The following is a 26,828-nucleotide window of genomic DNA, read 5'->3' as shown; positions in this document are numbered from 1 at the left end:
AATCCTTATCTCAGTCTGGGTAGAGTGGCAAAGAGCAGTCAGGCTTACTTAGAAGAACATGTGTTAGGCATTTCAGAGATCCAACATGGACGATAAGTAATTGACACAACTCAAAAGAAATCCAACTCCAATTTATAACAAGCATTTGCAATGCAATAGGTCTCGCATTTAAGTGCGTTTGAGCTATTGGCATTGTAAATGACAATGCCTTTTATTTATGTTCTGGTTTTTAAAACATAGATAAAAGGCATTGTCATTTACTATGCTAATAGCTTAAATGCGTAAATGCTCGCAAATGCGAGACCTATTGCATTGCAAATGCTTACTACTTTATGTAGTCTTCCTTTTTAATAGCACACTAATATCTATATTATCAATGGACTCCTATGTGTCCATCATGTTGTGCAGTGCTTATATGCATATGTTTGCCTTTATATTTTAATAAAGATGTTTGAGGTAATTTCTTATGTGGTCAGCGTGATGCGATTGGTTGATGCTGAAATGTGTTACTCATGGGTGGTGATGTTCAGAACAATCCCTGGTTGTGTTACTAGGTGTGTTGCAAGTGTAGTAAGTCTTGTTATAAAGTATAAACATACTACAAATGCACTTTGCGAGTAGGCACCATCATGTAAAAAAGTAAGAAAAAAGGTTCCAAGTCAGAAAATAAAATTGTAGCAAATAATTAAAACATGAACGAAACACATTTCACAGGCAAAAACAATATTACAAGGTGGCCACCACTTTAGCCAAAGTCAGATGGGGTTTCGACATTTGCAGTGATATGGGCATAAATCAGCAAGGCCTGGTGCACGAAGACAGCAGACACTACAAATTTGGCTAACAAGAAAGAAAAACTGGGCAGGATTGGAGCAGGAATGGAAGGTAAATGCAACATTTCTAAGAGAACTTATGTTATGTTATAATTTTTTAAAGCTCACAGCTGCTCCTAAATGGAACATCCCAGCGCTAAGACAGCCCTGGACCATAGGAGAAAAGAAGTACTAGAAATCTGCCTGGTGAGTAAGATTAAGGAATAGGTAGAATAATAAAGCCTGAATAGCCAAGTTTTGAGTTTCCTTCTGAATTTTTTCTCCGTCGGTCCTAATTCATGTCAAGCGGTAGGGTGTTGCACAATTTGGATACCTGAAAGCCCGGGCGGGTTCTTTTTATAAAGATCACTTTTGCCACTGCAGCGGCAGATGATCTGAGTTGTCTGCTGGGTTGGTAGGGTTTGAAGAGTGGGAAGAGATGGCGAGGACCTTTGCCATTCAGGATCCTGTGACAGAAGCACATGGCCTTAAAGGAAATTCTTTTCCTTAATGGTAGCCAGTGAAGATTGTCCGGTGCGGGGCCGACAGGAGCCCACCACAGCAGTTTCAGCAGAAGGTGGTCTGCCTCATTCTACACCCTATAGAGTCTGTCTAATCTGCCCTAAGTGGCTACAATGTAAAGGTGATTACAGTAGTCCAGATAGGACATGACAAGAGCTTGTATGACCATTTTCCTAGCCGTTATAGGCAGAAGATCCATGATTTTGGCTAGAATCCTAAGAGTGCCAAAAAATGTGCCTACTACACAGGATATTGGGTCCTCAAAGACAATATTGGAAGCAAATGGAAAGCCCAAGTTTTTTACTTTGGTCTTGGGGCCAGGGGTTAGGCCAAGTTCTGTTGGCCACCATGCTGTGGCCCAGACTGACGGTTTTTTCACGACAATGAGAACCTCCATTTAGTTAGTATTCAACTTGAGGCAACTCATGTTCATCCATTCTGTGAGATCCCTCAAGCAGGATCTGAAATTGTGGCAGCCCCTTCCTCCTCTTTGGAAAGGGTGACGATAAGCTATGTGTCATTTGCATGGGATACCATGGTGACATTGTGTTGCTTGATGACATCCGCCAGGGGGCACATATAAAGATTGAACAAAGTGTGGCTCAAAATTGACCCCTGAGGCACCCCTAAGGTAGGGAGAGTACCTCTGAGGTGAAGGGAATTTGCACCACTTGAAAGGTATGCTCATCGCCGGCCACACGCTAGACGCCATCTTCTCCTCCAGCCCTCACGTCACCTTCAGCCACGCCTCCGAACTCACCTGGACAGACCACCACTGCATCCACTTCTTCCGAAAACCCCTCACACACCACTGCACCCTACAGACCCCCCGCCGCTGCTGGGGCAAAGTCACTGAAGAACAACTACAGACAAGCCTCGCACTCAACCCTCCGACAAACCCCACCAACCCAGATGAAGGTGCACTCGCCCTTGAACGCTGGATGAACGACTGCGCCAACACCGTTGCCCCGCTGAAAAACCCCACCAGCAGAGACACCAGCAGAAGAGTACACTGGTTCACCCCGGAACTCCTCAACTCCAAACGCACCTGCCGGAAACTGGAAAACATATGGCACAGCGACAAGATGCCAGACAGCCGCACTGCCCACAAAGACGCCATCCGCAACCACCACCACCTCATCAGGACCGCCAAAAGTACCTCCTTCACAGACCGCCTTGACAACAACGCACACAACAGCAAGGAGCTCTTCACCATCTGAAGGAACTCTCCAACCCCAGCTCCAACGCCAACGACATCCCACCATCGCAAGCTCTGTGCGACTCCCTCGCCACCTTCTTCCACCGGAAAATCACCGACATCCATGACAGCTTCAGACCCCGGACGACCCCTGCCCACCACACCAACCAAACCCACCGCACCCCACCACCCACGACACCCTGACAACCTGGGCCAACATGAGCATCGAGGACACAATCAAGACCATGGGAACAATCCACTCCGGTTCCCCATCCGACCCTCACCCACACCACATCTTCAACAAAGCCGGCAATTCCATCGCACCCCACCTGCACAAAATCATCAACCTCTCCTTCGAGACCGCCACCTTCCCTGAGAACTGGAAGCACGCAGAGATCAATGCCCTGCTGAAGAAACCCAAAGTGGACCCGAGCAACCTCAAGAACTTCCGCCCCATCTCCCTGCTTCCGTTCCCAGCAAAGGTTACCGAGGAGATAGTAAACACCCAGCTCACCCGGCACCTCGAAGACAACAATATCCTGGACCCGTCCCAGTCAGGATTCCGCAGCAACCATAGCCCCGAGACTGCCCTCATCGCCGCCACAGACGATATCAGGATCCTTCTGGACAACGGCGAGATGGCGGCCCTCATCCCCCTGGACCTCTCCGCCCCCTTTGACACCGTCTGCCACCACATACTACGCACGCACCTCCATGACGCTGGGATCTGAGACAAGGCCCTGGACTGGACCAACTCCTTCCTCTCTGGCAGAACTCAGAGAGTCCGCCTCCCCCCGTTCCGATCCAATACCTCCGAGATCATCTGCGGCATCCCTCAAGGATCCTCCGTCAGCCCGACGCTGTTCAACGTCTACATTGCCCCACTAGCACGCATCGCCCGACAGCACGACCTAAACATAATCTCCTACGCCGGCGACACTCAGTTGATCCTCTCCCTCACCAAGGACCCCCTAACCGCCAAATCCAACCTCCACCAGGGAATAAAGGCCGTCGCCGACTGGATGGAGGACAGCCGCCTCAAACTGAACACAGACAAGACGGAAATCCTCGGGTCCAACTCCTCCGCATGGGACGACTCGTGGTGGCCCACGTCACTGGGGTCCCCCCGGCCCCCACCGAACACGCATGCAACCTGGGAGTCATCCTCGACTCGAAACGCTCCATGACCGAAGAAGTCAACACAGTCTCCTCCACCTGTTTCAACACCCTCCGCATGCTCCGCAAGATCTACAGATGGATCCCGACAAACACGAGGAAAACAGTCACCCAGGCCCTAGTCAGCAGCAGACTCGACTATGGAAACGCCCTCTACGCCGGAGCCTCATCTAAGCTCATCAGCAGACTACAGAGGATCCGGAATGCCTCTGCATGCCTGATCCTTGACGTCCCACTCCGCGACCACATCACCCCCCACCTATGGAACCTGCACTGGCTCTCTGTCGACAAAAGAATTTCCTTCAAGCTCCTGACCCACGCACACAAAGCTCTCCACAACACCGGCCCAGCCTATCTCAACTGTCGACCCTCCTTCTACGTACTCAACAGGAAACTCCGCTCCGCCGACCACGCCCTGGCCACGATCCCTCGCATCTGGAGAACTACTTCCGGAGGCATCTCCTTCTCCCATTGCGCGGCCAAGACCTGGAACACCCTCCCCCTCTACCTGTGACAGACCGAAGACTTGCTGACCTTCAGGAGACAACTCAAGACCTGGCTCTTTGACCAATAGCAGCAGAACCCCCCCCCCCCCCCCCCCCCAGCGCCTTGAAACCCTCTCGGGTATGTAGTGCGCTTTACAAATTTTGTGATTGATTGATTGATTGACAGAGGAAGGAAACCAGCCTCTTTAAGGCTGGGCCCCTGTTCCCGTAGCTTCCCAGGCGCTCTAGCAGGAGGCCGTGGGGTACGGCATCAAAAGCAGCACTGAGGTCGAGCATGATGTTTGGCTCCAGTGAGCACAGATTGTAAGAGACTCAAAGGCTAACAGTAGGGCTGATTCAGTGCTGTACAGAGCATGGAAGCCTGATTGGGAATCATGAAGTATGTTGTTTGAGTCCATAAAGTTGATCAACTGGGCATTAATATGTTTCTCAGCTACCCTTGAAAAGAAAGACAGAGAGAGATGAGCCAGAAGTTTTTTTTAGGTAAGGACAGATCCACTGAGGATATTTTTGAGAAGAAGTTTTACAATTGTATGCTTCCATATTAATGGAACTATGCCAGTTGTGAAGGAGATATTGAGCAGGTTACTCAGTCTAGGAAGAATCACCTGCATTCCATAGATAAGAATTTTATGGGGTGCCGGGTCAGAAGAGGATCCCAATTTTATTTTAGTTAAAAGAGTGAGGAGTTCACCTTGTGAGGAAGACGTGAAAGGAGTGAGGCTGCCATTGTAAGCCTCAAACGAGGCCTTCTGACACTGGAAATTCCATATGGTCTCAGGGAAGGAGTCATAGTTCTTAGCGACTTTGTCAGGAAAGAAATGACCTATGGAGTGACAACTCTGCAGGGAAAGAGCTATATGGGCAGATACGAGATCTAACGATGACAGAGATTTCACAATTTGAAAGAGCTCTTTCGAAGAGATAGATGAGTAGTCAACCTTATGTGCATAGAAACTCCTACGCATTATACTGGGTGAGCTTGTGGTATTCCTTCAAAACCGAGGAATAGATGGCATTACTATTGGTGCTATAGTCCTCATGCCAGATGTGTTCAAGACGTTTACAGGATTTTTTCTTAAACCGGAGCTCCTCATCAAACCACTCTGCAGATGGTTTGAAGCAGGTGATACAATGATCCTTAATAAGGGCAATCCTATTGAGGGCACCAGTGATCCAGTGGTTAAAATGTTGTGTGTCAGACTCAATATTACTGTCCGGCTGAAGGCCTTCGATCAGAAGTGCGGTAGTGATGGTCTTAGAAGTGACGCTAGCCCATTTCCTAGATTTTGACTTCATGCAGTCCTTGTGAGTTGTAATGGGATTAATCAAGGGAAAAGTGAATGAGATGATACAGTGATCAGTTCAAAGAACCGGGATGGGGTCTTCCACCATGAGGGAAATGGACAACTCCCCTTTGTGAGTATGTTGGAAAATATTTTTAAGAGCAGGCAGTGGTCCCAGAGACCACTGCCTGCACTTAAAAAAATGAAGCTTAAAAGTTTCATTTTTCTTTTTTAAATGCATCCGTTTTCCTTTATGGAAAACGGTCTGCATTTTTTTTTTAAAAAGCTGCTTTATTAAAAAGTAGTCCCAGACATGGTGGTGTGCTGAGCCCAGCAGGCCACCATCCCTGGGAGGACTGTCCTTCCCAATGGGCTCGCAATATACAAGAGGCTCATTACTATTAATGAGCCTCGCAATTTGCAACCCGATTACGAATCGCAAACAGTGTGAAATACACTGTTGCACAGCGGAAATTGCGCTTCGCCGATTGCCAGTCGCAAAAGAGTCCCAAATTGCGATACGCAGTTTTCTTGGTCGCACATCTGGCCCAGTATTATTTAGTTTCATGAAAATTGCACCATATCACACATCATAGATTGATACCGTTGTTGTTACTGACATTTTGTGTGATTCTAAGCTTCAATCCTCATGAACAAACAGAACATTAGCAAAAGGGGAAATGGAGCATTCATCGTTAACAGATTTATTGAACAATGTTTCTGAAATCCACAAAGAGTACAAGGCTTTGCGCTTCCCATTTAAGAAACAAATGTTTTTCATCTGACATACCTCACAACCAATGCCATTTTGAAATACTGACACACCCGTTGCTGAAATAACAAGCATTGGCAAAACGAATGGGTCTGGCAGTCCCTACAGAACTATTGCATTTGCCATTTTTTTCTGCTGAATACTTTTGACTATAGTATACAATAAAACATAACATATTTGCGGCTCGGGTATCTTTTCCCATGCACAACTGTGTTGAACAAAATTGTATTAAGGTTGTGTTTGGTTTTATGAGGGCAGTACATATTACAGTGTCTGAATGCATTCAGTTCAATGTGGAGCAGTGAGACTTGCATTAGATCAGTGATGGATGAACCTGTGCGAGTATTTATAAAGCAAAGTGGCTTCTATTGGATTTGGCAACGGAGCAAGTGAGCATTACATTTTCATATGGTTCTAAGGTTGCACTGTAAGTGGCAGTGCGGCCTATGTTAGATTTGGTTAGGCCTGCTTGTGCATTAAAATGTATATTTGATTAATGTGGTAGAGTGGAATGTATAGCAAATGGTGATATTAGTACAAGTTTGATTGTTCAAACCTTGTGCTGATGTATTTCCGTTTACTGAGACGAAATGTCATGCTATGGATTTGTGGTAGAATTAATACAAATATGAGTCCAAGTGCTAGTATAGAGGCACATGCATTGGATTAAGTGAGCAGTGTTCATTTGAATGTGCCAATTCTCATACAGATCTGCATTTGAACTGAGTAAGTCGCTGTGCCCCTTGTGTTGGATTCAGTGTTTAATGTGTAAACAAACGAGGGCGGACCCATTTACATGTCGGCGTACCTATCACCAAAGCGGAGCAGTCTGTATATTATTCGACTATCAGTCACTTACTGGCCCATTATCCGAAGATGCAGGAAGCGGTTACGTGGACACGCTAATGGGTCTTGCTGTGATACACCATGAGATTTTAGCATCAATGATCTTTGAATACTGTATTTGCGAGTTTTTTTTTATCATAAGCGTTATGGTCAAGTTGGAGACATACCGTTAACATTACTAGAATAGCGAGCCTTGAGGAAGCCCAGGAGGGAGAAATGCGCGTCGGCTGCTTTTTTGTATAAGGAAATAAAGAATCGAATTTGGATTAACTCTACAGCTACGATAATTAATTTGGGACTTTTTTGTTGTGACATCAATTTCAGAATCTCTATTAGAAAACGTTGGAGACATATGGGAATAGTGCTGAATGTACGTAGTTTAAAAGTAACTACTATGTGGTGTGCTCTGGTGTCTTTGTTTTATCCAAATCCTGCAGGTTTATGTTTGCTCCCTTTGTGACAGCTTTTCTGTCTTTCTCTTTTTCCTTATATCTCTATGTGTGTATTCCCTTTCTTTCTTTTGCAAAATGTTCAATGAGGAAAAATAAGTGCTGATGGGCCACAATGGTAACCACCATGGCAAATTTAGCACTGATTGGATTATGTGGTGTTGTCTACATCCAGGTGAGCCTTAAAGTAGTACAAATATATTCAGTCGATGACTGTCGACCACAATAACTTGGGCCAACACTACCGGGGACTACTGCCCTCGAAGGCCCCCATTCTTGGAAGCACCAACATCTGACTAGTAAAGGGGAGGTGCTATTACCCCAACGCACTCTTAAGAGCCGTCGCACTTCCCGCTGCGTGGGGACACAATAACTTGTGCCAGCACAACCGGGGACTATAGCCCCCAACTGACCCCATGCTTCGAGGCACCAACATCTGACTAGTAAGGGGGAGGCGCTATTACCCCAACGCACTTGTAAGCACCGTCGCACTTCCCACTGCGTGGGGCCAAAATAACTTGGGCCAGCACTACCAGGGACTACAGCCCCCAAAGGACCCTGCGCTTGAAGGCGCTGACATCCGACCAGGAATGGGGAAGTGCCATTTCCCCCTAACATGCTCTTAAGAGCCGTCACACTTTGTGCTGCACGGGACCACAATAACTTGGGCCAGCAATACCAAGGACTATAGCCCCCAACGGACACTGCTTTTGGAAGCACCAACATCCAACCCAAAACGGGGAGGCACCAGTATCCCCTAATACACTCTTACGGGCCTTCGCACTTCCTGCTGCTTGGGACCACGATAACTTGGGCCAGTAGTACCGGGGACTACAGCCCGCAATGGACCCTGCGCTTGGAGGTGCTGGCATCTGACCATGAAGGCGGAGGTGCCAATACTCCCTAATGCACTCTTAAGCACCATAGCACTTCCCACTGTGCGGTACGCGCATGGGCAACACCAGGGTAAAGCTCAGGCCAAAGACGTGCCCTTCCTGTGCCAGTCATCACCCGGAAGATGCTGGACTGGGCCACCCCCCCTTAAATCCACTGGAAAAGGTTCTGTTTTAATAATAATTCATCTTTATTCAGATTCAAAAATGTATCCATAAAAGCACGGGTCAAAATAAATCAACATTAAAATACATAAGATCGGTATAATAACAGCATCGTACACAACAGTGCCCATAAAAGTCCAATAAATACAAAATGGCATTACAATATAGCTATAAAATGCAGTTGGTTACATTTGTTCATTACAAAATGCCTCGATTTCATGTGATCCTAAAGGGGAAATAACATATACAGTGCGTGCCTAAAAAATGGACCTTCATTAAGTACTCATAGAGGTGCGTGAGCGGACTGCCGCTTTCAAGAAGGAACCTACACGGAAAACCAAAGCATCCTCTTCTAATTTAAGAATTTCTGTGTAGGCTGTTTTATGATCAATAATGGCGGTTTCCTTAAAAAAAGGAATCAAAAACAATTTTGTGTACATTTGATAGAAATTACAGAAAAATAGAAAATGTGGCATTGTTTGTTTACTAAGGTTATCACATGGGCATAACATTTGATCTAGCTTAGCATTAAATCCTAGGGGGAAACAGAGCATATATTTCATAGTACCCGCTCTTAGTCGAAACAACAATCCTCTTTCCCAATGGCTAATATGCTTCAGAAGGTAACTAGATGGCAGATAAGATGGCGGCAGTCGTACATCTTCTAAGGACAAATACCTTGCTACTGAAGATTTCAGGAGCTCTTCATCATGTCTAGCCCTGCTATACTTATCATATAACACCTCCTGAAGCAATTTTTTACTTATATCGTCCATATTAGTTGGGTTTAAGAAGATATGTTCGAGGTTTACACTGATTAGACTTTCCCCGTATGGCAGAAAGCCACGGTATGTCTATCCCTTTTCAAATTTCAGGCAGTCAGAAATTATATTTCTTTTAACTATTGCTGCTGGGTTCTGCCAAATTATAAGCCAAAATACTAGGTCGCGCCCTAATAAAGTCCTCGATATATGGCAATTTTAACTCTCCATGGCAAATATACTGTGATGCGGAGATTGGGGCCCCCAGCAATTTCCTAAAGAATCTGTATCCTCACCCTGAATGCCACTACAACCAGTGAAGCCGCAAACTTCTGCCCCATAGGTTGCAACAGGGATGCACTGCAATTTAAAATTTTTGGTAATAGGTAGTACCACCTCAACTTTTTTCGGTTGGGGTAGTGACAATACCGAATTAATTGATTTAGCGAATTCTCCCCTGCTGTGTGCCACATGAGTAGTCCAGGAACCATTGGCTGCAAATATCAGCCCCAGATAAGGAAAAATGCGGGTGCTTAGTAAACGTTCGTTGCCTATGGGGATTGAACTAACAAGGTGCTTTTTTGGGCCACATGCCATTATAAAAGATTTGTTAAAATTTGTACGAAGATCTAAAACTGTCATAAAATCGAAACCCTGTATTAAAGTGCGCAGTGCATTTGGTGTGCGGCCCATCAGGACCGCATCTTCCGCATATAATAAGGCGGGTAGGATATTAACATTAATGATGGGAACATTATTAGAACTACAACCAGTGAAGCCCCAAACTTCTGCCCCATAGGTTGCAACAGGGATGCACTGCAATTTAAAATTTTTGGTAATAGGTAGTACCACCTCAACTTTTTTCGGTTGGGGTAGTGACAATACCGAATTAATTGATTTAGCGAATTCTCCCCTGCTGTGTGCCACATGAGTAGTCCAGGAACCATTGGCTGCAAATATCAGCCCCAGATAAGGAAAAATGCGGGTGCTTAGTAAACGTTCGTTGCCTATGGGGATTGAACTAACAAGGTGCTTTTTTGGGCCACATGCCATTATAAAAGATTTGTTAAAACTTGTACGAAGATCTAAAACTGCCATAAAATCGAAACCCTGTATTAAAGTGCGCAGTGCATTTGGTGTGCGGCCCATCAGGACCGCATCTTCCGCATATAATAAGGCGGGTAGGATATTAACATTAATGATGGGAACATTATTAGTGAGCTTAGACAGGGAGTCATGCAAATCATTAATATATAAAATGAATAAAAGAGGGGCCAATACGCACCCTTGCCTGACCCCTCTGCCAATAGTGATATCCTGTGTGACCTCACCGACTTTACCAGTCCGCACCCGGGCCTTTAAGTCCCTATGTAGGTACGCTAAAAAATTAACTAAAACTTCGTCCAACCCATATTTTAAAAGAATAGACCAAAGGTGTGACCTGTTAACAAAATCAAAAGCTGAAGTAAGGTCCATGAAGGCTAAGTAAATAGGGGATTTTCGTGCTACGGTATATTTACCAATAATTAAGTTAAGGTTTAGGCACTGTTCTATTTTGCTTCTAAAACCTAACTGACAAGAATTTAAAACATGTTCATCCTCAGCCCAGGACCTAATATTATTAAACAGGATTCTCCCAAGGATTTTTAATGTATTATCAATCAGGGAGATTGGTCTATAGCAGCAAGGGTTGAAACGATCACCCTTTTTAAAAATAGGAACAATAATACTAGTAGACCATGTGCAAGGAATTGGAGCAACAGTTAGATTATTAAAAACATTCAATAAGAGGGGTGCCCAAAAACAGGTTTGTGTTTAATAAGATCTATCGGTAGCCCGTCGGGACCAGGGGCTTTATTGCCCAAGCTTTGGTGTATGGCTTCCTCGACATCAGATATGGATATCTCAATCCTAGAGGGTCTTTGATTTTTATATGATTCCTCATTCCTTGGTGTGGCTTGATAGATCTTTGAAAATTGGATACCCATGCTTCGCTGGAAAATGTACAGCTTATAGAAGTTAATGGGTGGCCTGCAGTTCTTATCTCCTTCACAGCTAACCAAAAACCATTCCCGTTGTTAAGTTTGGTAGCGCACACAAGGCTATCCCATCTCTCTTTTAGGACCTCTTCTTTCCATTGTTTCGTGATGCACTTGTATTGGTGTCTCAAGGATTTCACTAATACCGAGTCCCTAGGATTCATCACAGGGCCTCGCGGAGATCTCTATTAGCTCTAGAGCAAGCATTATCAAACCAGCATGGACCCTGGTTAGACTCAGTTAGTGGTCTAGATAATATTTTTTAATGCCCCCACACAGTTGAACAAAGGCATCAATTACCTCAGGGTTGTGATCAACAGGTGACAAACAACTAGCAATTAGTCCTGGAAAAGCTTTTATCATTCTAGGAAATAGATCGCTGTTATCAACGCCTCGCCAGGCCAGTCTTAGATTGTCAGTGGAAAGCACTAAATTGCTAGCCCCACTTTCTTTCACAAATTTTGCCTGGGGGCCACTTTTAGTGTTATAGCAATAAGGTTATGATCGGCCAGAAAAGTTTGTAAGACCTCAGCCCTTAACAAACAATCTTCCAGTGAGGGAGATATAAACACATAGTCAATAGGGGAGGCACAGCCCTCTATATTTTGGTATAATATGACTATCTTTATGGGATACAGCCGCAATTTCCATTACATTTATTACGTTGTAATTAGACAAATGAATCAACAGTTCTGCCCCCTAATTCACGGGCGTTTATCTGTAGTGGGTTCCTTGTCTAAAATGTTACTTCTAGGAATCCTCGCATTGAAGTCACCACCTAGACAAATACCAGCTAACTTGTCAAACAACCTTTGCCTTTGTAAATTTGAAATAAAATTAAACAAGTTTATAAAATTCCCATTTGGAATGGTATAGAAATCATTATTATAAAAATGAATCAAACAGATGGAAACACCTCGAGTATAAATTAACGCCTAAAACGTGTCATTGTCAGTTGCTAGGAACCTAACACTGCCACCTGCGGAGATTTTAATCCAGATAGAAAGACTGCCTGATGGGCGGCTGATCTTAGGAATGGGGGCAGTTATATTATAACATTCAAACCCTTCTTGATGTAATTCTCGTGTTGCCCAGGTTTTTTGCAGCATAAGGATGTCATACGCTTGAACTGTTTTTAACCATTCATCCAATTCAATTTTTGAGGCCAAGCCGGCAATATTCCAACTCAAGATATTTAAGTTAAATTTGTTTTCAACAGCAGGTTGGAGATCTTGGCCTGGACTTACAGGCACAGCTGGTTGGAGAATGGTCATGTTAGATAATGCTAAAAGGGCCAGTCAGTCCTGGTTGTCAAGGCCAGACAGGCTAGAAAACCTATTATGCGTGGTCAATGGAGGGGCCTCATAAGTTACCGTCCCTAACACTGGTTTATAAAAAATAACCCAGCGGCAATGACCAAATAAGAGTGGGGTTCATTGTGTTAGGCTCCTCCATAGTTAATAATAATTTTTTTACCAACGGTGGTTTTATAAAGTTAATTACTATGCAATCGCCCCTGATGTTCTTTGGGGAGATACCAACCCATCCTACACTTCGTACCATGATAATATCATTAATGTTTGCTGCCCGCAGTCCTTTATGTTTCCCAAGCCAGTCAGCGCATTTATTGCGCAACTGGACCCAAGATTCTTTTTGCTCATTTCTGAGTGGAGGTACTCCAGATAAACACAAATGAGCTAAGCTGGCGTATCCTAGAAAAAATCAATACACCTGAGAATCAAGGTGGTACCTCTGTCCGAAAAAAACGAGAAGTGTATTGGATCTTTTCCTTAGACACTTTTCGTAATGGTTTGAACAATGAATTACCATGGGAGAATGCAATCATTTAATCATTCCCCTTGAACAGAATTATGACAATGCACTGAAAACACGACTGCCACTTCCCCCGTCCCCTCCTTCCCCTTCCCCTTCCTTTCCTCCCTCCCCGCCGCATCAAGCTCTTATTCTTTAAAATGATCTATATAGTACATTATCCCTAATTTTACACTTTCACACAAATCAACCATGTAATTTAACCCACATTCAACTCCCCCTCTGTTCAATGTATCACTCGTGCCCGCTACAGCTATATACAGATTTTACCATCTCCATATAGCCTTTATTTTCATCAATAGCTGCCTACATTGTATACGGCTTCATATGATCACATTCGTACATAACAATTGACACGAGCTAAACATTTTATATTAAATATTTATCCTTTTGTATATATATAAACACAGGTCCTTATTTCGATTTAGGCTAATACACAGTATCTATGCAGGAATTACTCCACGACACCTCCGTGTTATTTTTTTCACGTATTCAAGGTAAATAAAGCAATAGCTTCACCCATTCGCTGCTGATGCAGCATGTAAAGGTAGTCACATCCAATCCCCTTAATGCAACCTAACTATTTAAACATGCCATTAGCCCGTCATTACTGTTTATCCTTCCGGCTCACAGCTGAATCTGCAGTTACGGAGACATAACCGCCACGTTGTATCAGCGTCGATCAGGTAAAGACTTTACAATACTTAAAAACGAAACCTGCAAGCCCCGAAATCCTTCAGATAGAAATAAATTTAATTCTTCACGCAAATCTGCCGCTGACCGCGGCCCCCGCAGGGGGCCACTCGGCGGTCGGCGCCTTAGTGGCCCCGGGGCCCCGGTCACCCCTCCCCACTCCCTCCTTCGGGGGGGGCGGGGGCAGGGATCCTGACTGTTGCCCCCCTCCGTGTCAGGGGCCGGAGGTGACGCGCAATGCGCGTCACTTCCGGGCCCAGGTGTGAGGGGGAGGCTATTTAGCCTTCCCCCACCCTCACTGGCGACCTCTTTGTCGCCCACCTCGCCTTGAACTCACCGCATCGGTCCGTCGTCCGCGCCGTCTTCGTGCGCCTCCGGCCCCCGCGGCACTGTTGTTTGTCGTCGCTCCCACGCTTCTTTCTGGTGAGTCTTGCAGCACCCACTCCGCCCCGGCCCTGTTCCTGGGCAGTACCAGGTCGACGGGGCCCTGTGGCAAGGATCGCCACGGGCGGAGGGGGCGCAAGATGGGTGCATGGGGGTTTGGAGAGGCGGGGTTGGGCTAATGAGCATGCGCTGTTGGGAATTCGCTCGGACCGTTGCGGAAGTTGGGGAGTGCGGGCCACGCATGGCTGATGCCATTGAGCTGCGGCCCCGTCCCCTTGTGTCGATGGTCGTGCCCTGCAGCCTGCCTGCTCCCGGGCGTTGAAGAGCCTGGGGCGGGCCTCGGGCCGCGTCCTTTCGTTGCATCGGGGGAAACGGGGCGAGTAGTGCAGGGCTGCCCTCGCGAGGGCGGCGCCGCCCACCGGTGGGGGTGGCGTCCAATGAGCTGCTGAGGCTCGCGATACTGACGAATGTATTGCCGGAAACGAAGGGGAAAGGGTTGTGGTCCGTCGGCTGCGCGCCGCCTCTGGTCGCGTCCACATTCTGTGAGTCACTTAATCACTAATTCACTCAATTTCCCGTGCCTAATTATATGTACGTAAACATGAATTTAATTATGGTTCTATGTAGAGCGTTCGCTACGATGAGTTGGCCTAACGGCCAGGGCGCTCGACCTCGGACCTCGGGAACTAGGTTCGAGTCTCGGTAATGCCGCTGAACTTCCTGTGATTCGGGGCAAAACACTTAATCTCCCCGTGCCTTACAAAACGTGAATGTGGGTCCTCATGTAACGTAACGGGGGCTATGTAAGGCGCTGTAATACTTAATTGGTTTCGGGTCAAGTTCGCGCTATATAAAACTCGGCAATTATTTTCAATGCCTTCGGGTCGAGCTCGCGCTATCTACAATATGCGTAAAGGCGTAACCTATACATGAACCGAGGCTCATGTCCTCAAGGTCCGCTAGGAGCGGTGCCAGTTCACTGAGGCTCGGAGAATGGACGGGAGCGGTGGGAGCATCCCAGTCCCATGGTGTGTCCTCCTGTGCGGGACCCTAATCTCTAAAACGGTGTCTTTTTCACCAATATCAGCATGAGAAAAGAGGTTGTGGCGTAACGGCCAGAGCTGCCGACATTGTAAATAGGAACCAGGTTCGAGCCTCGGCGTCGGCAAAACATCCCGTGATTCGGGGCAATTCACTTAATCTCCCCGTGCCCAACAAGAAACAAGCAACCTCGGAGCAGGGGACCAGGGTGCGAGAGTCGGTATTGTCTTTTATATTGAATGCGGAGACGATTCATAAAATATGCATAAAAGCATAATCTAGACATGAACCACGCCTCATGGCTTCAAGGTCCGAATCTGGTTCGGCAGAAACCTTCATCCCCAGCGAACGGATATGGCCCAAGGGAGAGTGGGGAGCGGTGCCGGTTTCTGAGGCCGGGCGTATGGACGGGAGCGGTGGGAGCATCCCTGTCCCATGGTGTGTCCTCCTGTGCGGGGCCTTGTCCGCCTGTCGTGGCATCTCCTCACCCCCGCCGCACTGACTCAGGGGTGCGAGGTCTTAGAGCTTCGGAGCCGCGTCCGCATCGCGAGTCGATAGGCCACCCTGATTCCACTCGTAGGGAGCAAATGCGTCGGTCGGCTTTTACATCGGTGCTCGGGTACAGCGCTTTCAGACCTTCGCGATGTACAACTATAGTTGGGTTGTGATTTGAATAGCGAATGGCCCTTGGCCCTGACAACGATACAGGGTACTTAACCAGGGGCGAGCCGCGAGGTCGCGTCCACATTCTGTGATTCGGGGCAAATCACTTAATCACTCCGTGCCTCAATGTGTATGTAAATACGGTGCTACGGGATATATGCATAAAGTGCGAAACGTATACAAGGACCGAGGCTCAGGTCCTCAATCTCAATCTGGTTGGTGTTTCGAGTCTCGGGGCCGCATTCTGTGATTCGGGGCACATCACTTAATCTTAATCCCCCCGTGCCTAAATATGTATGTAAATGCGGTGCTACACGCTCCAATACCTTCGGGTCGAGTCGCGCTAGATAAAGAAGATATGCAGAGATTTCCAACTTAGGTGCAGGGAACCAAGGTTCGAGCCTCGGGGTCGACGCCACATCCTGTGATTCCGGGCGAATCACTTAATCTCCCCGTGCCTGAATGTAAGCGGTGCTCATGTAAAGCGCTCTTATACCTTCGCGCTATATAAATCTACATTAAATAAATAACACTTGAATGGTGCTTGGCCCTGACAATGATACAAGTGACCCCAAGATGCGGGGGCAAAAGTACAAACTCTTCTCTCAAGTAGCCATTGTCGTACAAGGCGTATTAGGTCCCCGGGACATTACGTCACCTGCCTTCCGCCTCAGGACCCTGACGGCGCTACAATACGTGGGCAGGCTTGGGGGGGTACTGAGAGTACGTTTGCACGGCCATCGGGACATGCTTGACAGAACCTGGTCGAGCGCCTCCTATACCTTGTTCAATTGCGCTCACCTTTCAATTCTCTCTCCTAGATCGTGCTTGGTGTCCGGTTGACCGACGGAACCCGCTGGTGACAGGACAAGGGTGTAAGTGGCGCAGGGGGCAAACTACCGATACCTTTGCGCTGTTGAAACATGCACAATTGGAACACTAGGTGGGCTCTCCCCACGTTGCCTGTGATGTGTTTATCCCCGGTTTTGACTGAGGGAATGGGACTCTTGCTAGCCGGGGCCATCCCTTAAGTCCCATAGATTCTTGAAAGCTCCATTAAGGTCCTGGGGTGGATTGCTTGCTGGCGGTGGACCTCGTGCACGTTAGTTGGTATGGGAGCGGACAGCCAATAACCCGCGCACCCGGCGCACGCTGGGAGCGGGCATGAGCGTGCGTGGGTCCTCTGCCTTGGGACGCTTGCTCGCAAAGTCACAGGTTCAAGTTACATTGATTCTGTATCGGTTGGCGTACATTTCGTTTGGTCCGGTAGAGCACACAGGTTAGTGATCGCCCGCGGGGCATACTTCACAATGGCGGTCGCCCTCGCGAGCGAAGTAAATTAACGGGGGTGCGGCCGGCTTGAAGCCGCATACCCTGTGCCGTGGGAGCCGGTAGGAGACTATCGTGGGTTCACAGCCCCAATGCACCAGCACTGCAAGGCTGGGAGCTGCCTGGGTCCCCGCTGATCGCGGAAAGTGCAACCCCTGTGGCTCTCCCTGGTTAAGGTTAAGGTTATCGCCCCCCCTCCCGTTGGCTACGCTGCCGTTGAGGGTGGGGGGGGGCATGCAGTGGGCTGCGTGCGGCAGGCGCAATGGACCTGGCACGGGGATCGTTTAGTATGACACGAATCCTGTAAGCTCCCCGTGCTTGAATGTTTAATGTAAATAAGGTGCTCAGGTAAAGCGCTCCAACACCTTCAGGTCGAGTTCGCGCTATATAATTCTGCAACATGTATTGCTGACTTCCTATAGGGCAGTTAAATGACACAAGTGCGTGCATTGTTCACATACGCGTTAATAAACCCCCTGCGCCTCAATGAAAAATCTGGTGCGGTGCTCGCGTGATCCGGTTGGGGAGCGGGTAATATGGTACGAATTTCTTAAGCACCCCTTGCGTGAAGATGTACTGTAAATACGGTGCTCATGTAAAGTGCTCCAAATGCCTTCCGGTCGAGTTCGCACTATATAAATATGCACCATGTAATTGCAGGCTTCCGATAAGGCAGATACATGATACCAGTACATGCACTGTTCACATCATGCGATTACGGGTATTACTAATCCCTCCACGCACCGCAAGGGTTAATCGGGTGCGGTGCTCGCGTGACCTGGAATGGGTTTCGTGTTCTGTGGTACGAATTTCTCACGCTCCCCGTGCCTGGACGTGTAACGTAAATACAGTGCTCATGTGAAGCGGTGCAATACCTTTGGCGGCGAGTTCGCGCTATACAATATGCAACAGGTATGTGCTGGCTTGCTATAAGGGAGATACTTGATAAAAGTGCAGGCATCGTTCACAAGTCTTTGCTCTGATACCTTCGGGTCGAGTTCACGCTAGATAAATATGCAGCATGTATTGCTGATTTCCTATAATGCAGACACATGATACAAGTGCACGTATTATTCACAAGAATTGCTTGTGCCCACATTCGCGCGCATTAGATGATTACGGGCATTACGACACCCCCTGCACCCGAATGGTTTATTCGGTCAGTGCCTGTGTCCGGCGCTAGAATAACTTTGCGCACATTACGGTTTGAGCTAATCACTAATTGACCGTGCCCGAATAGGTATGTAAATACCTATGGCTCATGTACTGCACTCCCAACACTTTCGGGCGGGTCACGCTGGGACTCTGGGCAGATAATTTAATATCCACGTGCCCGATGATGCATGTATATACAGTGCTCAGGAACGGCGCGCCATTACCTTCGGATCGAGTTCACGCTGGGTTGCGACGATGGGTAAATCAATGAATATCGCTGTGCCCGAATATGTATGCGAGATGCTGGACCTGGTATGCCTGGGTTCCCGAGGGTCCCGGACCTGGCGGCTCATGATCTCACTCCTGTGCCCGAATACGTGTGCAAATATGTGGATCATGCACAGCGCTGCTTATGTGGGCCACCTTCAACTGTCACTCATAGTGGCACTGACATGGGGGAAACCACACATAACTAACTGTAACCTAGACACCCAGGTGGGTGCCTAGTCGGGCAGGGCAACGCAACCGAGATGGAATGGTAGTTATTATCTAATACTAAAGGAAGTCTGGTTTGAGCCTCTAGATGGGTGTAGATATGGGTGTAGCTCAGTGCCCCATTCGCATTGAATTCGGGGACGCACTGACTCAGCACCACATAGGTTACCGGCGTGATTGACCAAGAGGTTGCGGGTGCGCCGCTCGCGAGCAGATTTTAACCCGTGGTTATTTTGGTGTCGTGGAGTGTACCTCTGTCTCAAATCCACCGATAGTTCATTGTTAAGCCGATTAGCCTGCAGCACACTGAGCTGGGCACCATAACCAGGAGTTAGGCCTGCAGGAGAAGTAGCGGAAAGAACCATATAGGAATAGGTCCAGGTGTACTTTGGGGGGCATTCCTCTGCAACCAAAGACAGGGAGCACCATGCCCTGGGAACACGCGCGTTGCCCTAATTCTGAGGCCTGCCCATAAAGGGGCCGAGTAGCAAAACAATTAAATAGGCTCCATAGGCGGGCCTCGGGCCTTACAGCTGGGTGAAACCACCATCAATTGGGGATAGGCCCAGGTAAAATAGGGCGTTCCTTAATGTCTAGAGGACCATTGCGGTTGGGGTTATCCCCCACCGGATTCCCTGGTCGCGTACCACAGCTGCGGGAGACTGGGATCCGGGTTTACGGACACGTTACCGCACCAGGGGCGCTGCCAGCAGACATACGGTGCTGCTGTCCCAGTAATTGGGGTGTCGGCGGGGCAATCGCAAGGGGACAGTATGTCAATAGTACATTTGACACGCCCAGGGTGCACTAAATCTCCACTTCAACGGAGCAGGAATTTGGCACCGCTGGGGATGCTCTGGGTTTGCAGTGGGGGGCCCCCCGCCTCCCTCCTTCTGAGGAGCATGATGGGAGGGGCGTAGTAGGACTTAGTCAATCCTCAATGCTTGAACTTTACTGACGGCACGCAATGTTAAGCCAGACGGATTCCCGAAGCTGGTATACCTAGGGGGTTACATCACTGAGGGATCTGTAGGGGCATAATTCCCATAAGGAATAGGGGATGGTGGGCAGGGGCAGGAGTCACCCCTTGCCCACGGTCACGCGCTGGCAGCTAGGAGCACTCCTGTGCTCCAGGTTTAGCAATCAGAGGGGGCTGGCCAAAGGTTAAGTGAACCCCCTCTCGCCTTCATAGCCTAAGAGGGCAGGCCCAGAATTGTGAAGAGGGTAACCTGCCCGCATGGGGGGCGAATAGTTCTTGGCACATCTCCCCAGGCCCAACGGGTCCTTTATTTCAGCAGACCCTATTCCAATTAGGATAGCGTCTCGGGCCTTGGGGGCTTAGATGGGGCCATCTACAACACCAGGAGCTATAGCTCAATGGTAAGTCTTGGGTTCGAGTCCCGCAAACGCTGTCAAAGTGTCATAAGTTGGCAAAATTTCAAACTCTTCTTTAACCAGGAGCCATAGCTCAATAAGTCTTGTGCCTACGGTTGTAATGGTCTCACAGGACAAGGGTTCGAGTCCCGCGAGCACTGTCAAACTGTCATGGGGTGGCAGAATGTCAAACTCTTCTGTCTGCAGGGATGGTTCCTTTCCAGCTAGTTGCAGGAAGCACTAGATAGGAGAGGTGCAGGTAATACTATAGCGGGTTGGTGGGGGGCCCTGGCTGCGACGGTTAGCCGCCTCCAGGGCTGTGGCGGAGTTACAGGGCGATCTGGAAGCAGGCCGGTACAAAGGGTACCTCTGCGCGGCACCACGTGGTGCCTGAGCCAAAACGAGGAGCCTCCAGAGAGGTCCCGGAAGCCGGTCGGCGCCCCGCTAGGCCTGCGGGCGGTTGTGGGCCTGAACAACCGGGGGCTTGCTATGCGACGCTCCGCCCCGAGAGGGGGGGTGTGAGTAGAATTTCAACGGCACGTGATCGAAAAAAGAATCACTTGGGGGGCAGCACTTGCGGGTCGTTCCCGTGCTGCCCGGCTAATCAGGCGGGGCAGGTGAAGTAGATGGCCGCCTGCCCTTGGATCGCCCGTAAGATAACCCACCTATTACATATCCTGGAATTATGTAATAAAACCTGCAGCATTTGTTACCCACTTACAACTGTTTCTTGTGTCTTCTTTGGGTAACCTAATTTGGGGGAGGGGGGAAAGCGGGGTGCCCCTGGGGGTACTATGCCGCTGACCGCGGCCCCCGCAGGGGGCCACTCGGCGGTCGGCGCCTTAGTGGCCCCGGGGCCCCGGTCACCCCTCCCTACTCCCTCCTTCGGGGGGGGCGGGGGCAGGGATCCTGACTGTTGCCCTCCTCCGTGTCAGGGGCCGGAGGTGACGCGCAATGCGCGTCACTTCCGGGCCCAGGTGTGAGGGGGAGGCTATTTAGCCTTCCCCCACCCTCACTGGCGACCTCTTTGTCGCCCACCTCGCCTTTTTACCCTCCCTACCGCTTACCCGGCGTAGGTGTGGTGGGGTGGGGTTTTTTGCTGAACGTTTTAATGTTTTCCTTTTCGTTGCAGGCGGAGTTACAGGGCGATCTGGAAGCAGGCCGGTACAAAGGGTACCTCTGCGCGGCACCATGTGGTGCCTGAGCCAAAACGAGGAGCCTCCAGAGAGGTCCCGGAAGCCGGTCGGCGCCCCGCTAGGCCTGCGGGCGGTTGTGGGCCTGAACAACCGGGGGCTTGCTATGCGACGCTCCGCCCCGAGAGGGGGGGTGTGAGTAGAATTGCAACGGCACGTGATCGAAAAAAGAATCACTTGGGGGGCAGCACTTGCGGGTCGTTCCCATGCTGCCCGGCTCATCAGGCGGGGCAGGTGAAGTAGATGGCCGCCTGCCCTTGGATCGCCCGTAAGATAACCCACCTATTACATATCCTGGAATTATGTAATAAAACCTGCAGCATTTGTTACCCACTTACAACTGTTTCTTGTGTCTTCTTTGGGTAACCTAATTTGGGGGAGGGGGGAAAGCGGGGTGCCCCTGGGGGTACTAAGACTGTCACCATGACACGTACCCTCTCATGGTTTCCTGTGCATATTTTTAGTTTGAATTACGTCTTTATTGTTAGCTGCCACGCTACCATCCCTTGTTCTAAATAAACTATTAACGTAGACTCTAATTAAATAACTCAATCGAGCCTACCCACATTGCATATATTAGACTATTCCTACATTTACCCCATATATTTTGCTCGCGATCATTTATATTTTCTTCCTCTCCCTTCTTTTCAGGACATTTATCCAACTAGTAAGACGTCCGTCATCTACACGGTACCTCTTTACACCTCATATGTCTCATAATTAAACACAAAGGTAAACACTAAATGATGTTCCATACTGCCAACTGGCATGTATAAATACCTTTCCAATAGCATAACAACTAATCTTGGGTTTCCAATTTCAGAACCATCAGCCAGACAGAAAAAAATCGTCTTCCTTAAACAATTATCAACTCTATACGACTAGAAATATCCAGTTGTGACAGCTTTTGTCTAAATATATTACAGAACAGGTACTTATTTGCCGTTTTATACCAAAACAATAATGTACCAATTCCTAGGTACCTTTACTGGGATTCATATAAATGTACTTTATCATTCCTGCAGGCATTTTGACCATCCTCATCCATCTGCTTCATCATTTTTCACAAACTTATTGCGATATCCCAATATCAGTTACACCACACCTAATATCAGGTACCTTATTAAAATTTCCTAGACTTTTGCCTACCTTTTTTGTCACTATCATTCTCCTCACACTTTGTACTTTATCATTACAGGTTATCTTTACTCTCGTTTACCACTTGATCTCTCATTTGCCCATTAAGCTGCGATTTTAAGTAAGCCTCATTTATGATTTATTTTTAATTATTCCCCATGTCACTGTTTACAGTGAACTCTCAACTGTTTCTACCCATTACATCTTCATGGTCTTAATCACTCAAATATCCTGGCCATTTTTCTTTTACACTCAGACCTCTATTATCTACTCTTCATACTTTTTCACTCCTTCTCTCTCTTTCTCAGTTATCGGCCTAATATAAATGTTGTATGCTAATAGTCCCAGTCGGCGACCTCCACTCACGGCCGGAACCGGGACTGTGGACTGCCCGGATGACTCTCCTAGCGGTGGCTGGTAGGAATGTGCAGGTAGTAGCACCAAGTGAAAAGGACAAGCACCAGCACGGAGAGTTAAACACAAATGTTAATGTAATGTAGTCCAGTGCAGTTAACCAACTCGTGAAAAATGATAGCGCTACAGTATAGGATCCCAACCTGCGCACACACCTCTTGACTGGGCACCCCACTCAGTACAAAAGAAAGTATTTAACTGTATTAACAAGGTTCCAAAAATTATAAATAGTCTTAAAATGATCTTTTCTAGCTTTTGAATGTGTTACCGTGCGAGTTGAGGCGTGCCAAGCAACCCTTTGTTAATCTTGTTTTTCTTTTCTCCTTTGTTGCAGGATGGCGGAAGACAGAATATCCGGAACCGGAATACCTTCACCGGATGTCAAGGGAAGTCGGGCGAGATCCAGAGCTATGTCGAAGGACGTTGGAGCGAAGATGGGAGCAACGCTGGCCAGGTCTGGAATCAGGTAAGCTTGTTTTGCTGATGAAGATCCCAGCTGATACTCATCTCTCAGTACAGAGTTGAAACATGATTGATGGCCATTGATGGCCATAAAGTTGTTGTTATTATTGAAGATGCACAGGAAAACGTTTCAGGTTATTGTGGCAATATCTCCCCCTGAACCGGACAGGAGCTGTGCCGTACTAATGGAGAAGAAAGTGTGAGACCTTCCCAGTGTCCGTGGAAGTTCACTCCTCGGGAACGTGAGCCCAGCTTCAGTTAGTTCACTTTCCTCCCAGGGTTTAGACTGGCTGCATGTTGTCTCTCGTGGAGAGAGCGCGGGGCCAACAAGCCAGCAAACAATCAGCCGGTCTCCTCTGGGGGCCCAATACGAAGGTATCCCCTTTGTTATCAAAAAGGGTCTCTTGGGGACACCGTGTAGAAGAGGCCCAGCATTGTGGACAGCTTCTGCTGAGAGCTTAGCATGGGTGCCCTCGGATTTCAAGGCGCTGCCGTCATGAGGAAATTCTAACAGTCCCAAATGTCAGAGCCCCGTGAACGCGGAAAATGAAAATAAAATCAGCGGGTCCTCGCGCTTAATGAGGATTACCTGACAGAGTTCAGGATGCCTTAGCCTCGGGAGTGGGAAATAATACAGCGCGTCCTCGCGCTTATTGAAGCGGGTCCCAGCCGGGAAACAGTGAGATTCCAGCATTGAGCTCGCCACTAGATTTTCCAAGAACGCAGGCGGTGACTCAGTGAGAACAGGTTGCATTAGTAATGGAAAGTTTGCGTTAGACCAGCATTTCTTTGTTGGGAGCTCACACATTTGACTTGGTTCTGTTTTAATGCAAAATTAGTGTAATTGCCTGGCATCAGCTTCTGGTGGGACTATCATTATAATTGTACACTCAAATATATTGAGGGTTTAGTTGAGGAAGTTGAGGGGTTGTTGGTCAAAAAGGGCAAGAGGGCTGTCTTATGCTCAACTAAACCCCAACGACCAGTCATAAAGTCATAGTTGACCAAACCATGCTTTAGCATCAGAAAAACTCAGGCACCTGGAGTACCTGCTTGCAATAACACTAATGGGGCACGTCCCAGTACACTGTTGTACAAAGCAAATAAACTAGCTCCAGGAACTTGGCGGGGTGATAGTCAAATAATTCCACTCATGGTTTATGTAGTGTGTATACAACTGTTTTCAGCTTTGCCACCACAAGAAGACAACCCCCTCTACTACAATCCACTCCTAAGTGTCCAAAGCCAATACACACATCAACCCTTAGAGGCTGTCTCTAATGAGATGTAGCTGTTGTCACTAAGGAAGGAGATATGTGACTAAGGACAACCATCACCTTGTTTACACTCTCCCTGACAGAAAATGTGGAAAGATTTGCTGTTGAGTAATCTGAACAAAAGGGGGACGTTTGGATCAGCTAGAAACACTAATATTTTGAAATTCTATCTTAATTTGCCTAGTATCACAAACCCTTTAGCAAGAACTTCTAACAATGTTTTTTCTTTCCTCCCTCCATTACTCCAGACCGCCACATCTGCTCATCTGCATGAGTAGGTAACTCTTGCCATATAACACTTCTGACCTACCTGGGAGAAGAATATATTAGCAAGGGTAAGAATGCACAGAAAATACATGTTTATTAAGACACACCATGGACGTTGGTCCTCCGCTGGCAATCCACTGAGCAAAGATTATTTGGTTTCAAGTCCGGTCCTGAACCACAACGGATAAGAGCGGAAATCCAGTAGCCCCATATATAACATGGGAGAGGGGATAGTTCAGATTTGGGTGAGGAAATCTTCCTGACTAATGTCCCTAAATTGGGTCGGGTGTCTCATGAAACCAAAGAATTTCTGATTTATAAGACCATTCACTGGTTGTGTAAAGTACACAATTACAGATCCATAATTAATATCATGTGTCTTAGGCCCATGAAGAAACACTGCCATTTTCAATGATGTATACGTTTCTTACATTGCCATTCCCATTCACACAACCTTTTACAGACATTTCCGTGTGTGACAATACTGGATTCAGTAGTGGAGAAGAAAAAACATGACTTTAAGCAGTCTTTAACAGCAAGGGCTCTGGGCTCAGGTCGCAAATGGGTCCATCATCCACATGAGGTTCAGAGGGCGCTCAACAAGATGCAGAGAAAGTCACTGGGTGGTCCGACTTCCTAAGAAATCCTATTTGGAGTAAAGATGTGGGTCCCAGACCTCTTCAATCCCAGCACAGTGGCAGCAGAAACACCATTTGACATCAATGAACATTTGGCTTTACGAGAACTGAATGATTTCCAGGATGAACAAAGCAACATCCAAGTAAAACGCACCGCCACTGGAGAAGTGAAGGCAGTGCAGGTGTAGCCTAGCTGGATCCTGAAGGTTGTAGATCTGGTCAGGAAAAAAATTATGAACAAAAAAGAGTTTGGTCTATCCTACAGAGCCTGTATCTGTTCTGGCTGTTGAAGGCACCAGAATCATACTTCTTCCACTCCTTGCCGGTCGCAAAGGCTAAATATTTAGCACATTTGCATTTATAAGCAGAAACATGTAGACCACTTTCCCACGTAGTTATTAAAACCGGACGGGTCTGGTTTACCTAATCAGCCAGCGCACGTCTGTCTTACTTGTTTTTTAATGATTGGAGGTCTTGCCGCCATTAAAATTAATCTTGGACAAAACCTCCCATCTTTTAATTTGCACTACCCATTGCACTGACACTCTTTCACATCAAAATCCTGCTCCACTGTAATTCAGGCATTGAAGCACATCAGGGAGGCACTCGGTCTCCCTGGTGGGAACCCGATGATGAAGCATGTCACCAACTAGGTTGGTGAGTGAGGGTTCCTTTTAAAAAATAGAGCCCTCTTACTTGCACAGTTTTTATCCCTGAGCACCTGTTTTCTGGAATTGGTTGTCACTCTTTTGTTGATTTCAAGTATATCTACCCAGGGGAAGAAGAGTGACTACTCCTCCCTACCTCTCTTGTTGTTTGATACAGAATGCATTTTTGAGCCATACTTGGATGCTTCAGCTCCTAGTGAAATGGATCTTGGCTCTGCGGACTAGCTACAGGCTGTGGTTAGTTCAACAGCGGTTGGGGACCTGGATGGGAACAAATTTGCTGCTTGAACCTGCTTCGAGAGGCGCCTCTGGGAACATCGTCCGTGGTAGCTGGGAATAGTATTTTTTCATCTACCACTCAGAACACATAACAAATTGGC

General features: G+C 47.6%; 1 long non-coding RNA gene across 2 annotated transcripts in view; it reads left to right on the top strand.

Annotated features, from left to right (window-relative positions):
- The window catches only part of LOC146855509 (uncharacterized), a 67,417-nt gene that overhangs the window by 8,069 nt on the left and 32,520 nt on the right, over positions 1 to 26,828 (top strand). The window contains exons 1-3 of one of the 2 annotated variants that reach the window (XR_014980847.1): positions 22,609 to 22,700; positions 22,784 to 22,843; positions 23,471 to 23,602. This is a non-coding gene — a long non-coding RNA (uncharacterized LOC146855509). Of the gene's footprint in view, positions 1 to 22,608; positions 22,701 to 22,783; positions 22,844 to 23,470; positions 23,603 to 26,828 lie in introns of those variants that run through there. The other variant, XR_014980846.1, reaches the window with a different exon arrangement.

The sequence above is a fragment of the Triturus cristatus genome, chromosome 4_1, assembly GCF_964204655.1.
Source record: "Triturus cristatus chromosome 4_1, aTriCri1.1, whole genome shotgun sequence".
In the NCBI taxonomy this organism is placed as follows: Eukaryota; Metazoa; Chordata; class Amphibia; order Caudata; family Salamandridae; genus Triturus; species Triturus cristatus.
Note: the sequence above shows the minus strand (reverse complement) of the source record. Positions and strands in the feature narration are given on the sequence as shown.